Raw genomic sequence first — 14,581 nt, forward strand, 5'->3', positions numbered from 1 at the left:
AAAATTAACCTATACTTTTTTGGAGTTGTCTTTGTTCACTTAAGTTTTCAAAGTATTATAATAGTAGGGTTACTGGATATAAAAGCAATATCTTAAATAAATAGCATTTATTTCAACCAGAAATCAATTATTTATTCCTAATACGTTAGGACTAAAACTAACCAAACATATGTAAAATTCTGTAGAGCTAATTATCAAACTGTATTTTTTTTTAAAAAAAGATACAGAAGAGGACATAAATACATAGAGAACCATGCCAAGTTCAATTTGGGATTGTTCAATATAATAGGGATGTATTAAATAATTTCAACATAAATTAATCTGCAGGTTTTAGGAAAGTTCATCTAAAATGCCTAAAATTGTTGGAAAGTGTGGAAAAATACGTGTGGAAGAGTAAAGATAACGCCACATTGAAAAAAATAAAAATAAAACAAAAAAATAAGGAAGGTCTTTTTGTCTTGTAATAGCTACATTTACTATAACATTATGTGATGTGAGTATAGCAAAAGGCAAACGGCAATGAAACAAAGTAGAGAAAACAAAAATGAAACCATAAGTGTTTGTAATATAGAACAAGTCTTCTTGAAGAAGAAAACATCCACACAAAGGAAAAGAGGTAAACTGGACTAAATAAAAAAAAATCTTGTGTTAAACAAAAGATGATATAAATAAAAATGAAAATAAGGAAGGGGTGTTGCAAAGTACATAATCTCTGCAGGATTAGAATTTCATCACATCAGCAAGAAACTGACAAACTCGGCCGGGTGCGGTGACTCATGCCTGCAATCCCAGCACTTTGGGAGGCTGAGGCGGATGGATCACTTTTAGATCAGGAGTTTGAGATCAGCCTTGATAACATGGTGAAACCCTGTCTCTACTAAAAACATAAAAATTAGCGTGGCATGATGGCACGTGCCTTTAATCTCAGCTACTTCGGTGGCTGAGGCAAGAGAATTGCTTGAATCTGGAAGACAGGTTGCAGTGAGAAGAGATCATGCCATTGCACTCCAGCCTGAGTGACGAGAGCGAAACTCTGTCTCCAAAAAAAAAAAAAAAGAAAAAGAAAAATAGAAAAATAGGCTAACAGTATAGACAAGCTGTAGATTTTTTTTGTTTTTTGGTTTTTTTTTTTTTGAGACGGAGTTTCGCTCTTGTTACCCAGGCTGGAGTGCAATGGCGCGATCTCGGCTCACCGCAACCTCCGCCTCCTGGGTTCAGGCAATTCTCCTGCCTCAGCCTCCTGAGTAGCTGGGATTACAGGCACGCACCACCATGCCCAGCTATTTTTTTTGTATTTTTAGTAGAGACGAGGTTTCACCATGTTGACCAAGATGGTCTCGATCTCTTGACCTTGTGATCCACCCGCCTCGGCCTCCCAAAGTGCTGGGATTACAGGCTTGAGCCACCGCGCCCGGCCAGATTTTTTAAATAAACAATGAAAGTTTGTTTCTGACAGTTTTGGAGCTAAAAGTCCAACGTCAGAGGTTTAGCATGATTAGATATTTATTTGCCTGTTTCCTTCCTGACATGCTGCAGTTAGCAGTTGCTGTGTTTTTTCACCTAAAGCCCAGTTCCTACAAAGCAGTGGATTTCTTTCTTTTTTCAATTGAAAGGTGGTAATTAGCAATGCTTCTCCATTTTTTATTATTCTCCTTTAATTGAGCTTTCTTCATCCTCTGTATTGAGTGAATTCTGAGTTTCCTGTTGGCATTCTGAATGAAACAACCAACAATGATCATCTTCTACATACAGAAAATTGTGCCAGGTATATTTTATCTCATGTAGTTATTTTAACAACACTTGGGAGCATGCAGCTTTATATCTATTACAGAGATTAAAAAACAAACAAAAAACTCGGATCCTATAACTAGAGATCTGCATTTTAACACAGTTTAATTTGCCACTAAACCAAACTGCTTATTAAGTAAAACTGGTATATATGGATTTGGAATAAATACAGCTAACTCTTGGTAAACACACACCTTAATATACATTTTCCCAAAGCATCATAGTCTTTGGTCCTCTACTCCAAGCCTGCTCTGTAGATGAATTTATTTTTTTCTTTGCTCCCAACAATGGGGAAATTTTTGTCATTCCACTTTATTCTTTGAGAACTTTTAGAAATTATGATCCTATCTCTTTACTAACTGTATCTTTACCAAGGGCTTTTTAATCTCACTGTTCTTGGACAATATTTTCTACCATGCATCTTCTTGGCTAATTTCAACTTCTCTTTGTTCACTCATTCTTCCTCTCTATCCAGTATATTGTAGTATAAATCTAATCTAAATCATATGGGACTGAAGCTTCTCTTCTCATTCACTTATGACTGATGATGGTGTGTCATGAAGGATATTCAGGCTGATGTGCTGTGACCTTCCTTTGATTATCCAGGGCTACTTCTATAATAATTCCACCAAGACATGTCAGAATACACTGCAGATACAGCCATTTAATCTCCTGCACCATGTCTCTATCCTATGTTGAACAGAATTTCAATTAATTCCCTCTAAAGGCCATGGAGGCATTTGATCAGAACACCCATAGTCAGTGTCACAGTACAGCATTGCAGATAATGTGTTTTCTTCCCTTTAAATCCTTCTAGAAACTAAAGAAAGATGAACTTCAACTTACTGGGGCAGCTGCTGAACAAAATATATTTCCCAAATAGTTTCATATAGAAATATACCATTTTTATATGACTGCTCAGATTTTACTAGCTATGGACTATGAGGTGAGGTAGCTTTCATAAAGTGAAAGAAAACCAACCTTCAAATAAAAAGACCAAGGACTCAAGTTTGGTTAGGTCATTTGTATACATTTATAAAACTCCTTGAACTGAAGTTTATTCACCTATAAAACTGTTCTGGAAACTATATTCATCCAATATTCAATGAGTATCTACTATTAAACAGATTCAGTGTGTTAATGCTGAAGATAAAGCAAGAAAATATTTTCAATAAAGCACCCCTGCCTTTAGAGTAAACAAAAAGTATTTCTAGAACATGTGGTGGAATCAGTCCTCCGGAGAAAAATAAAATGAGTTACAGAATGGATAGTTATTGTTATGTAGAAGGGTGAGTAATGTACTCATATAGAGTATTAAGAACCTCTTTGCTGCAGTCGTATTTAACAGTATATTAGTTTTCTATTGGTGCTGAAAGAAATTACCACAAAATGTGTAGCTTTAAAAAACACAAGTGCATTATTTTCCAGTTTCTCAGATGACCAGAAGTTCTAAAATGGATTAGCAGGCTCTAGGTGAAAATCCATTTCCTCATCTTTCCTACCTTCTAAATGCCACCTGCATCCCTTTGGTTGCAGACCCAATCTTCATTTACCAAAGCCAGCAATGGCATATTTCAGTGTCCCTTTTTAACTGTCTGCTTCAGTAGTCACATACCCTTATGTGACCTTCCCATCTCCCTCTAATAAGAATCTCGTCATTACACTGAGCTCACTTGGGTAATCCTGAATAATCTCTCCTTCTCAAAACCCTTAATTTACCCACATCTGCAGAGCCACTTTAACCATATAAATTACATAAAAATTCTGGGGATTAGGATTGAACATTTTTGTGGTAATGATGGGGGATTCTTTACCCTGCTGTAAATAATAACTTTACAAAATGAATAAATATACCTAGCAATATCTGAGGAAGAAAATTTCAATCAGAGGAAACAATAAAACTGACTTAAAGCTCAGCTCACACTTGGGAATTTGAGTAATAAATGGACACTGGTGTATCCGGAAAAGAACACGTGAAAAAGAGGTAGGTAAGAGACATGTTTGGGAGGGCAAGGAGGTGGGTGGAATGGAAAGTAATGTAGGAACTTAGAGAAATTTACTCTGAGATCCAAGATGTGGTTTTTAATTAATGGTGTTGGGATAACTGGCTAGCCATGTGCAGAAAGCAGAAACTGAACCCCTTCCTGACATGTGACGCTAACATTAACTCCAGATGGATTAAAGACTTAAACATAAGACCGAACACCATAAAAACCCTAGAAGAAAAGCTAGGCAAAACCATTCAGGACATACGCACAGGCAAGGACTTCATGACTAAAACACAAAATGCATTGACATCAAAAGCCAAGACAGACAAATTGGTTCTAATTAAACTTCAGAGCTTCTATACAGCAAAAGAAACAATCATTAGAATGAACTGAAAACCAACAGAATGGGAAAAAATTTTTGCAATCTACCGACCTGACAAAGGGCTAATATCCAGAATCTACAAGAACTAAAACAGATATACAAAAAAAAAAAAAAAAAAAACCAAACAAACAAACCCATTCAAAAGTGAGAGAAGGATATGAACAGACATTTTTCAAAAGACGACAACAAACATATGAAAAAACGTTCATCACCACCAGTCATTAGATAAATAGAAATCAAAACCACATTGAGATATCATCTCACCACACCAGTTAGAATGGTGATCATTAAAAAATCTGGAGACAACAGATGCTGGAGAGGATGTGAAGAAACAGGAACACTTTTAAACTGTTGGTTGGAGTGTAAATTAGTTCAACCATTGTGGAAGACAATGTGGCCATTTCTCAAGGATCTAGAAATAGAAATTCCATTTGACCCAGCAATCCTATTACTGGGTATATACCCAAAGGATTATAAATCATTCTATTATAAAGACACATGCACACGTATGTTCATTGCAGCCCTGTGTACAATAACAAAGACTTGGAACCAACCCAAATGTCCATCAATGATAGAATGGACAAAGAAATGTGGCACATATACACCATGGAATACTAGGCAGCCATAAAAAACCATGAGTTTGTGTCCTTTGTAGGGACTTGGATGAATTTGGAAACCATGATTCTCAGCAAACTGACAAAGAACAGAAAAGAAAACACTGTGTGTTATCACTCATAGGAGGGTGCTGAACAATGAGAACACGTGGACTCAGGGAGAGGAGCATCACACACTGGATGTAGTTGTAGGAGGCTAGGAGAGGGACAGCTAGGAGGGGGAAGGTGGGGAGGGATAACATGGGGAGAAATACCGGATATAGATGAAGGGGGAATAGAGGCACCAAACCACCTGGTCATGTATGTACCTATGCAACAACCCTGCATGACCTGCACATGTACCCCAGAACCTAAAGTAAAATTTTAAAAAAAAGTCTCACAAGATCTGTTGAGTTTATCAGGGGTTTCCACTTTTGCCTCTCCCTCATTTTCTCTTGCTGCTGTCATGTAAGAAGTGCCTTTCACCTCCTGCCATGATTCCGAGGCCTTCCCCAGCCAGGTAAAACTGTAAGTCCAGTTAAGCCTCTTTTTCTTCCCAGTCTCAGGTATGTCTTTATCAGCAACATGAAAATGGACTAATACAATTACTATGCAATGTCATGTTTTCTTCCTAGTTTATATATGATGAATTTGATTAGCTATATGGAACAATGAGAAATCATTTTGCTTACCACAAGAGGAAGGTCTTTTATAGATAAATACATTTTTTAGGAAAAAGTAGGCCTCTCAGCCTCATTCCTTCTAGGTAACAATCTAACCTTTCCTTCTTGAGTTTTTCCACTTCAGTGATTAGAAGAGGAAGCTATGAAAAATGAATTCAAGAAAGAAAATCAATTTTTCCTAATGCTATAGCAGTTTCCCATGCCTGGCCATCCCAGGCCACAGTCTTTTTCTATAGGGAAAAAAAATCTCACTCATTTTTTCATACCAGAAACAAGAAAAGGTAATGGCAATCAAAGGGAGCAAAATTTAAAATGACTAATTCCCTGTAACAACTTGTAGTTTGTACCTTCGTATCTTTGAAAACCCCATATTATAGCACTGCGGTTTGTAACCTAATAAATGGATTTTTCTTGATTCTGACACAATCTTGGGAGAAATGCAAGGGGAAAGGGAGGCTGTCATCTATCCTGGACCTCTTTTTGGCCTCAGGGTACCAGTGTACTGTCAGTGTAAGACATGGCTGAAAACTACTGCCACAGGCAACTAGGTCAAAATTCCACAGCATCAGTATCACCTTAGGAGATGCTTTAACGACTTCTTCAAATGAGCAGGATACATGTTACAGTTTGAGGACTATTACAAATAGATCGTAAAATGTGTAAAAAATGTGAGAAGGGAAGAGAACAACTCTTATTTATTGGGACTTTTCCCTATTCTAGCATCTATACTAAGTGACTTGAGCTCATTGTATCATTTGTTAGTGACTCCCAATTCTGGGGAGTGCTTGGTATGTTTCCCCCCTCTCCATGTCAGAATATAATGACTTCTTGTCACCAGATGAGAAAATCCTTGAGATATGTGTTGGGGGGCAGGTCAAGTTTAGTGATATCACCATCATAGAATTTTTAATTTGTCATAGGTATGTGATAGAAATCAAAGACAAATTCTACATTCCCAGAGTAAACAACCCAGGTACACAAACTATAAAGAAATTATACATTAAAAATATTTATTTGTTTTGATAATAAACATTTAGCACCAGGTAAATATCCTGGTCTAGATAAGTGTCCTAGTGTCAGGAAATAAAATGTGATTTTAATATTTCTTTTTAGCATGAGCGACGTTAGGAATGGATGATTATTGCTTTACCAATTACTGATGGTAGTCATGGCATTCAACTACTTTACTATTTCTGAGGAAAGTGATTAGTATTGTATTAGATCCTCAAAACTCTTAATATTCGAAAGCATAAACTGCAAACCAGTATTTTTCACAGACTGAAATTCCTGTTTTGACTGCAAAGCTTATGTTACTTTACATATTTACTTTATATGTTTCTTATTTCTTGAACATTTTAAGAGTAACATATATTATTTTTATCATTAGAGAAAATTAACAGTTTTGAGTGACTAAACTATTCTCTAATGAGGGAACAGACACATAAATACATTTAGTTTATTGATATGTTTTATTCTAGTGAATTCCTTATATTGACAGAGAAGCAGCTGAGGTTTATGGGCTTTCTATGACACAAAGTAGAATAACACATTAAAATTGTCAATAAGCTTTATGAAAGTATCATATACTTTCATGAAGACATATTTTAGGCTTGTTATTTTGCTTAGAAAATTATAGAGAGAAACTTGAAAACAAATATAAAGTCCCAGCCCTTTGTTTGATGATATAGCTCTAAATGCCAGGCCTTACAGTCTCAAGATATGAATGTTTGACTTTATGAAGTGACAGCTGTAGAATATGTGATATTAACATTCTGAATCAAGACCCTTCTGCAATATATGCATTGTCTCCTGGCCAATAAAATCAAACATCACACTATACTATCAAATGTACTTAGCATTAAGCTACACACAGTTGCTCCTTTTTTACCATACATTTACTTCCTTGATTTATGCTCACATGATGTGCATGAACTATATGGATAATTTCTTCTCAATTTACTGTCAGGCATAGAATAGCTGGGCTGAATCTTTGCTTGAATATTCTGCAGTGTGTAAAATGTTGATGTGAATATATTTTAAATGGGGTGTGGATTTAGAGGGGAGAAGGAATATTTTTCTAAACGGAGTTGAGGCAATAAAGAAACCAGGTTACAAAGTGAATATCTTAGGTAACCCTTCGGAAAAATGGCAAGATTGTAAAATCATGTAAGTTTTATGTAGGTGTGTGTTCTTGCAAAGGTTACTGTAATATGCATACACATATATGCACACACACATATACACGGGTGTGCCCACATTCACATGCATAAAGATATGTTTACAAAATCTTTTGAAAGTTTACATAATTTTTCTCACTTATCCCCTTAATTCTATGGTTCTGGTGTTTTTTTGTGTGTGTGTGTGTGGGTTTGTTGTTGTTGTTGTTGTTATTTATGTATTTATTATTGCTATTCTTTAATGTGCTCTAGTAAATATGGGCCTTTTCTTTGGATTTAGTAAAAGTCTACTGCTAATGATTCTGACTAATTGGTTAACTGAAAACCTATCCTTTTTATTTTAATTTTTAAAGTTCTGGGGTACATGTGTAAGATGTGCAGGTTTGGTATATAGGTAAACGTGTCTCATGGCCGTTTGCTGCCCTTATCTACCCATCACCTAGGAATTAACCCCAGCATGCATTAGCTGTTTTTCATAATGCTCTCCCTACCTCACCCACCCTCTTACAAGCCCCAGTGTGTGTAATTTCCCTTCTGTGTCCATGTGTTCTCATTGTTCAGCTCCCACTGAAAACCCATCCTTTAATTCCCGTTAGTTAAGTTTTAAAAAGTTTAAAGCAAGTTTCATGTCACAGAGCATCTTCTCTGAAACTGGGAATCAGTCTGTCCATAAAGAAAAAAGTGAATATGTCGAACACTACGTATAGTTTCACACCTGCAGTTGTTTTGACATATGATCAATTATTTTATAATTAATTTGCTACACTGGAGCAGCTATTGATAAATTCATAAAAGTAAAGCTGTCCATTTGCAAAAATATTAGAAACCTTACTACTGCTGCTTTCCTCTTAAGCTGCCTTTTTTCTGTAGTCTCCTCATCTAAAATAGCCTCTATCCACCAGGCCTACTATCTCTTTCTAACATTTTCTGAAAATTTACTTTGTCTTTAAAGAAAATGATTTTATTCCTTATTCTGTATACTGAACAATAGTTTTACTTTGGATTGAAAGTGTATCAATTTATAAAACATCAATCCTGAAAATAAATTCAGTGTTTTATAAAGATCTTAAATCATTGTTTTCCAAGTTGCTACTCCAATTCTATTACAAAATCTTTAGTCGAAAAGACTGAGCTCTTTCTGTGTAAATTTTCTTAACAAATACAGGAAACTATGAAGAGTTGAAATTCAGTCAATTTTATTAAGAAATGAAGAAAAATGAACAAACGAAAGGTGCCTGCTAAGCAATGGGATTTAAGAGAAATAACAATGAATGCTTATGTATGTTTATTACATAAGAAATATTGTTTCAAATATTTTAAAAGAATGAACGTATTCAGTCTTCACAACAAACTTTTGAGTTCATTTCTACTATCATCCCTGTTTTAGAAATGTAGTCCAGGAGACATAAAAAGGTAAAATAACTTGCTTCCAGGATTAGCAAGAGGTAGAACTGAGATTTGAGCTTAGATAGATTAATTCTCCAGTAAATGTGTCATGGATAACAATCTCCTTCTTTTCCATGCTAAGAATCATGGATTCATGGCAACATGCCTTTCACATGTTATGATGGATCTAAGTGTTAGGAACCAAACCATGTAGTTAGGAGAAGTGAATTCCATTTCTCTTCTTATCATGCATTCACTTTCTCCCATCAATTCTCAATATCCATCCCTGTAAAATCAGGTATTGGTACTACATAGTTTTTAAAGATTCTTCCTGTTCCAACATTTTTTATGTAACAAAAATCATAATGAATGATACTAACAGTGAAAACAAACAGTATTACCATGTATTCATTTTAGTTGGAGCTAGGCACTATGCTAGCTGGTTTTCCATGTCTACTGCTTTTAATCTATATATGAAACTTTCTTTTAAATGTGATTTTCACCCCTTTGTTTCAGATGAGAAAACTGAAGCTCAAAAATGTAAGTTAATTGTGTAAGGTCAGAGGACTTCATGCTGGCTGAATTGAAACTGAAAACCACGTCTAACTATCTGTGCTTATTCTAAAAAGCCATTCTGTCTCTCAGGTGGAATCATACACTACATTTTTTCTTCATTATCTCTGTAAACATTTACTGAGTACTGGAACTTATATATGAGCAAGTCTATCTTCATTAAAAATGCTCTTCCTTGAAATGAATATACATTGCTGTTCAAATTGAATATATACTATGAATTTTTTCGAAGTATATGTTGTACAGAATAGCGAGCTATATCGATTATGTAAATTAACCATAGTGACTCCATTTTAAAGACCAGGAATTCTCTTTTTTTCTTCTCTTTTATCATTTTAAGATTACTCTGAGTTTAAAGCCAAGCAAAAAGACTAAATTACCTTGAATTGCTTTTGGTCCCTATATATCTGAGATCATAAGAAAATATCTGATTCTACAAAATTGGCATTCTTTGTAAGAACACAGGTTATAATTCTTAATATGTATATATAATAAAATGTAATTATAAGTATATAATTTCTAAAGGAATATACACAAAAGCAAAGAAAATCATACAAAATTGGAATATTTCATTCTACTGTAAAAGTTCATTGGCAAAATAGGCAACTGTCAAAAAATGTTGAAATCAAGTTTTTAAACCTAGCTTCTTCTGCTTTCAGTTACTCATCTCAAATTAGCCTTTGGATTCTAGCCCTTATTTTCTCCCTGTTGGGGAGTTTACTCCAACACTTCCATATTCTTTTCCTGGTTGCAGAGTCATGCATGTTATTTACTTACATGCTGCATTTGTTTTAAGGCCAAAAGCAACCAATGAAGTCTTGTAAATTGACTAGTCTGAACATGAGAATTTGTTTGGAAATAGTGATATGAGAACTGTTTTTTGGAAAAGGGGGATCCAAACTATATCTCTGACCTCTTCAGCAGTGATTTTCTCTGGTCATTTTAGAAAGATCTAGTCTGCCTATCAAAAGTACTCAGAAGTAGTAGTGGAGCGAAGTCAATTCACAGCTTTTTATCTAACCACAGGCCTATCCTACCACAGGTCTGTTCTCACCTGTGTCAGCTAAGCATCCTGCTCCCCCAGTATATTAGCCAGTATATTAGTCTTTTATGGGTTGCACTTCACTAAATTCAAAACGACTGTCTGAATCATGCTTTTATAGTTAAAAATAACAGAGTTCAACTCCCTTTTAAATCACACTTAAGCAAAGGGAGAACTGGATTATTTGTTATAAAAAGAACATTTGGGTATGGAAAATATTTAGGATGTAGAAGACTGGGAAATAAAGAACCACAGGGGTCAATATTAAGGCCAATTATTTTCCACTTTATATGTTAATGACCTGAAAGCAGGACCATGCTGCAAAGTGGCAAGAATTGCTGAGAGAGCAAAACAGGGGTGGGAGGTGTTGAAGAGAGAAAGCAGATAACAATATAGAGAGAGGTGATTCAGTATGGGATGAGCTACACATAAAGTCCCTGCTTTAGCAGTTTAACATAAAGGACTGTGAGGTAATGAGGCCAGAGACAAAAACAAGGCAAGTTAATAAAAAAGCTTAATGGAGGCATGTTACATCCACACCAGTGAGTGAAAGTAACAAAAAGAGGACTGATCTGGGTATATATTAAAACTCAGAATTCAGAATTAAAATAAAATAAACAGGAATTTGAGGTGGTATCTGAGGAGAGCCCTGGATATAAAGCTGCAAGTGGCATGGCTAATTCATCAAAGTGTAAATGCTGGGCTCCAAAGTTAGGCTGAAGTGAGGGAAGCCAGCTACTCCAGGATGAGATGAATTGGAAATACATTACTCACAATTATTTCTGTGTTTGGTCTTTCTTGAATCCATAGGAAAGAGGACAAATCACCTGCCAAATAGGATAGCCAATTCAGGCCTTGTTTATATTATTTCTAATTACTGAAAATTAGAAAATAACAGTTAAATGAGATGATTTTCTTACATTTAAAAAAGAGGGACAAGTGGTTGATGGCAGAAGTTCTCAATATTTATCAGGTATATAAATTCTCAATCTTAATAAACAGTGTTTTCTCACCCAGTATCTGGAGTTAGGGAAGATGCTAAAATTTTGCATTTCAAATATTTTGCAAGAGATGTAACTACTAGCAGTCCAAGAACCATGATTTAACTAGGACAGTACTTATTCCCTGAAAATTTTAAAAGCTCCCAAATTTTTATTTTTCCTCACCACCACATTCCCAAGAAAATCTGAATAAAAAATTCCATATTATCTACTACTTCAAAAATACTAAAATATGCTTTTCATTATTTTCTTTCCTATTGACTAATGTATATAAATTTAGGATTTATAGAAATTATAATATAAATGTGTATGTGATGGATAATTTGTAGACTTATATGTATGTAGATAAAGGGTATGGCAGATTTTTCTACAAATTTCCTGAATAATATATGTTTAACATTTCAACTATCTGAAAACAATTATAATGTAAAATCATTTCTTCTATATATGTCATAGCTGAATTCTTTATGGTGCTTTTGTTCTTATGAATTCACTAGCTCTTTGGATCACTACAATAATTATTTAAATAATTTTCAGTAATAGTATTTTAATATATGATAAATCAGAATTTTATTCACATTTAAAGTAATTATGAGCAATTAAAAGGAAACTGACACTTTCCAAGGGCTTCATAGAACTAAATTTAACTCTCTTTAACAATTGCTAAGAGAATATCATATGCTGTGAAGTATATCTAAAATCCTCAACATTAATATCTATCAAAGAAAGGCAAATTAAAACTATAACCAATACTACTATATAGACAATAAAATGGCTAAAATTATAAAGAGAGGACATATCAAATACTGACAAAGACGTGGAGTAACTGAAACTCTTCTACACAGAGGGTAGGAATGTGAATTGGTAAAATCACTTCGGAAAATGACTTGGCAATTTCATAGAAAGCTATACAAACATCTACCTATGATCTATATTTATCCAAGAAAAATGAGAACATAAGTTCACATGAAGACTTATTCAAAAATGTCATAAAAGTTTTATTTTTAATATCCACAAACAACCCAAATATCCATCAACTGGTAAATGTATCAATAAAATATGGTATACATTCCATTAAGTGATAAAAATAATCAATTCCAGAGACATGTAATAGCATGAATAAATACTAAAACTAATCTGCAGAGTGAAAGAAGCCAGACACAAAGACTATATGTTGCTTGTTTATAATTATATGAATTTCTAGAAAGTACAAACCAATTTATAATGACAAAAGGGATGAGTTGACACCAAGTGATATGAGTAGAGTAAGGATGAACACCCGAGGAGCAAAAGAAAATATATGTGGGTGATGAAAATGTTTAGTGTCTTGACTGCTGTGGTGGCTTCATAAGGTTTCCATTTGTACACTTTATATATTTGCAGTTTATTTTTATTGAACATAAAGTATAAACTGATAAAGCTATAATGTTTTCTGTGCTATGATAATAACAGAATAATAAAGAATAGCATCACGGAAATTTAAACATTTACCATTAAATAAAGGATCAGAGAGTAACTCACAGGGTAGTGTAGGCAGGGAATTAGGATGAGTTTTTTTTTTGTTTTTTTTTTTGTTGTTGTTTTGTTTTGTTTTTTTCTGGTGAATTGAACCTACTGTTGTTATTAAAGCTAATAAGCACTGGCCTATTCAAAGACATCTAAAAAGTATACCAAAGACATATAAAAAGTGCACATAAATCAAACTTAGAGCTACAGCACTGCATCTTTTTACTTTGGACTATAAAATTTCATCCCTCTTGACTTTTAAATGATGCTGAAGTATTTTACAATGAGTTATTTGTCTACTAAATAAGAATAGAATTATGTTTGTGAGATGCTAAGCTCAATGTAGTAATTCCCAGAATATTCAGTAATAAAACCTATTTCTTTAATGACCAATCCCCCTCCAAAGTGCTTTTTGTAGTTCTTTTCCCCTCCAGATTGACTAAGGTGTAGCTGTGCAGTGTTTCTTATTTAATTCTCATCATCACACAAAGGGTTTTACTGATGAAGCATTTTACTGAAGTGACTTGTCCAAGATAATATCCCTAATGAGATACATATGCATTTTAAAATTATGCCATGTGAACCAATACATTGCAATGATGATAAAACTGAAGTCCAGAAATGACAAATTTCTGTAGTCCTTGCAACATTAAGTGGTAGAATAGAGAGAATTAACACTAGGTTCATCAGGCTCCAAAATCTATTCTTTCCAAAAATCTTTCCAATAAATGGATGCAAAATGACATATTTCAAAATATATTTGTCACCATCTTAGAATTTAGTTTGGTAGATTGCCTACAACTATATGACAAATATATTGGTATCATGGACAAATATCTTCCTTTATCACCAGTCAAATCATAAACTGGCAACAGAAACAGGAAGTTTTAGTCACAATATCAATATTTAACTTTTAAAATAGTATGCATTTTTTGGCATAATAAGAAATTATTTTTGCTATACAGCATAACATTGTTAAATAGTGATATACTTTACTTTCTCAAAGTACTTTACCAATTCAAGACCTTCCCTAGAAGTATCTTGCCTCTTCTAACAGTGCCTGCTTATTCCTATATGATTGGGGGATATAAATTGCATTATAAATTTCAGGTTAGTATTAAGAAATTTTAGATATGCAGATTTTGATTAAACTTGAACCTTTTCACTCCTTGATATACTGTGGCAGAAACTGATATAGCTCAATAAATGTCGGTGTCCTCCTTCACAATGTGGTTCATTTGGGTTATACGACTAGATTATGGCCCAAGGGATGTTCCTGGCAGTAATGTAAACCTTTTCTAATCTTAGCCATTTAAACCACTCCACAGGATCCTCTATTCCTTTCAACTCCTGAAGCAATTATATTAAATCCCATAGGCTACAGATATTAAAGATGGAGGACAACTACATTTACACCCATTATAACTTGTGTGATCAGAAACAAATTTGTATGAAATTGAGC

This window comes from Saimiri boliviensis, chromosome 17, assembly GCF_048565385.1.
Source record: "Saimiri boliviensis isolate mSaiBol1 chromosome 17, mSaiBol1.pri, whole genome shotgun sequence".
NCBI classification, from domain to species: domain Eukaryota; kingdom Metazoa; phylum Chordata; class Mammalia; order Primates; family Cebidae; genus Saimiri; species Saimiri boliviensis.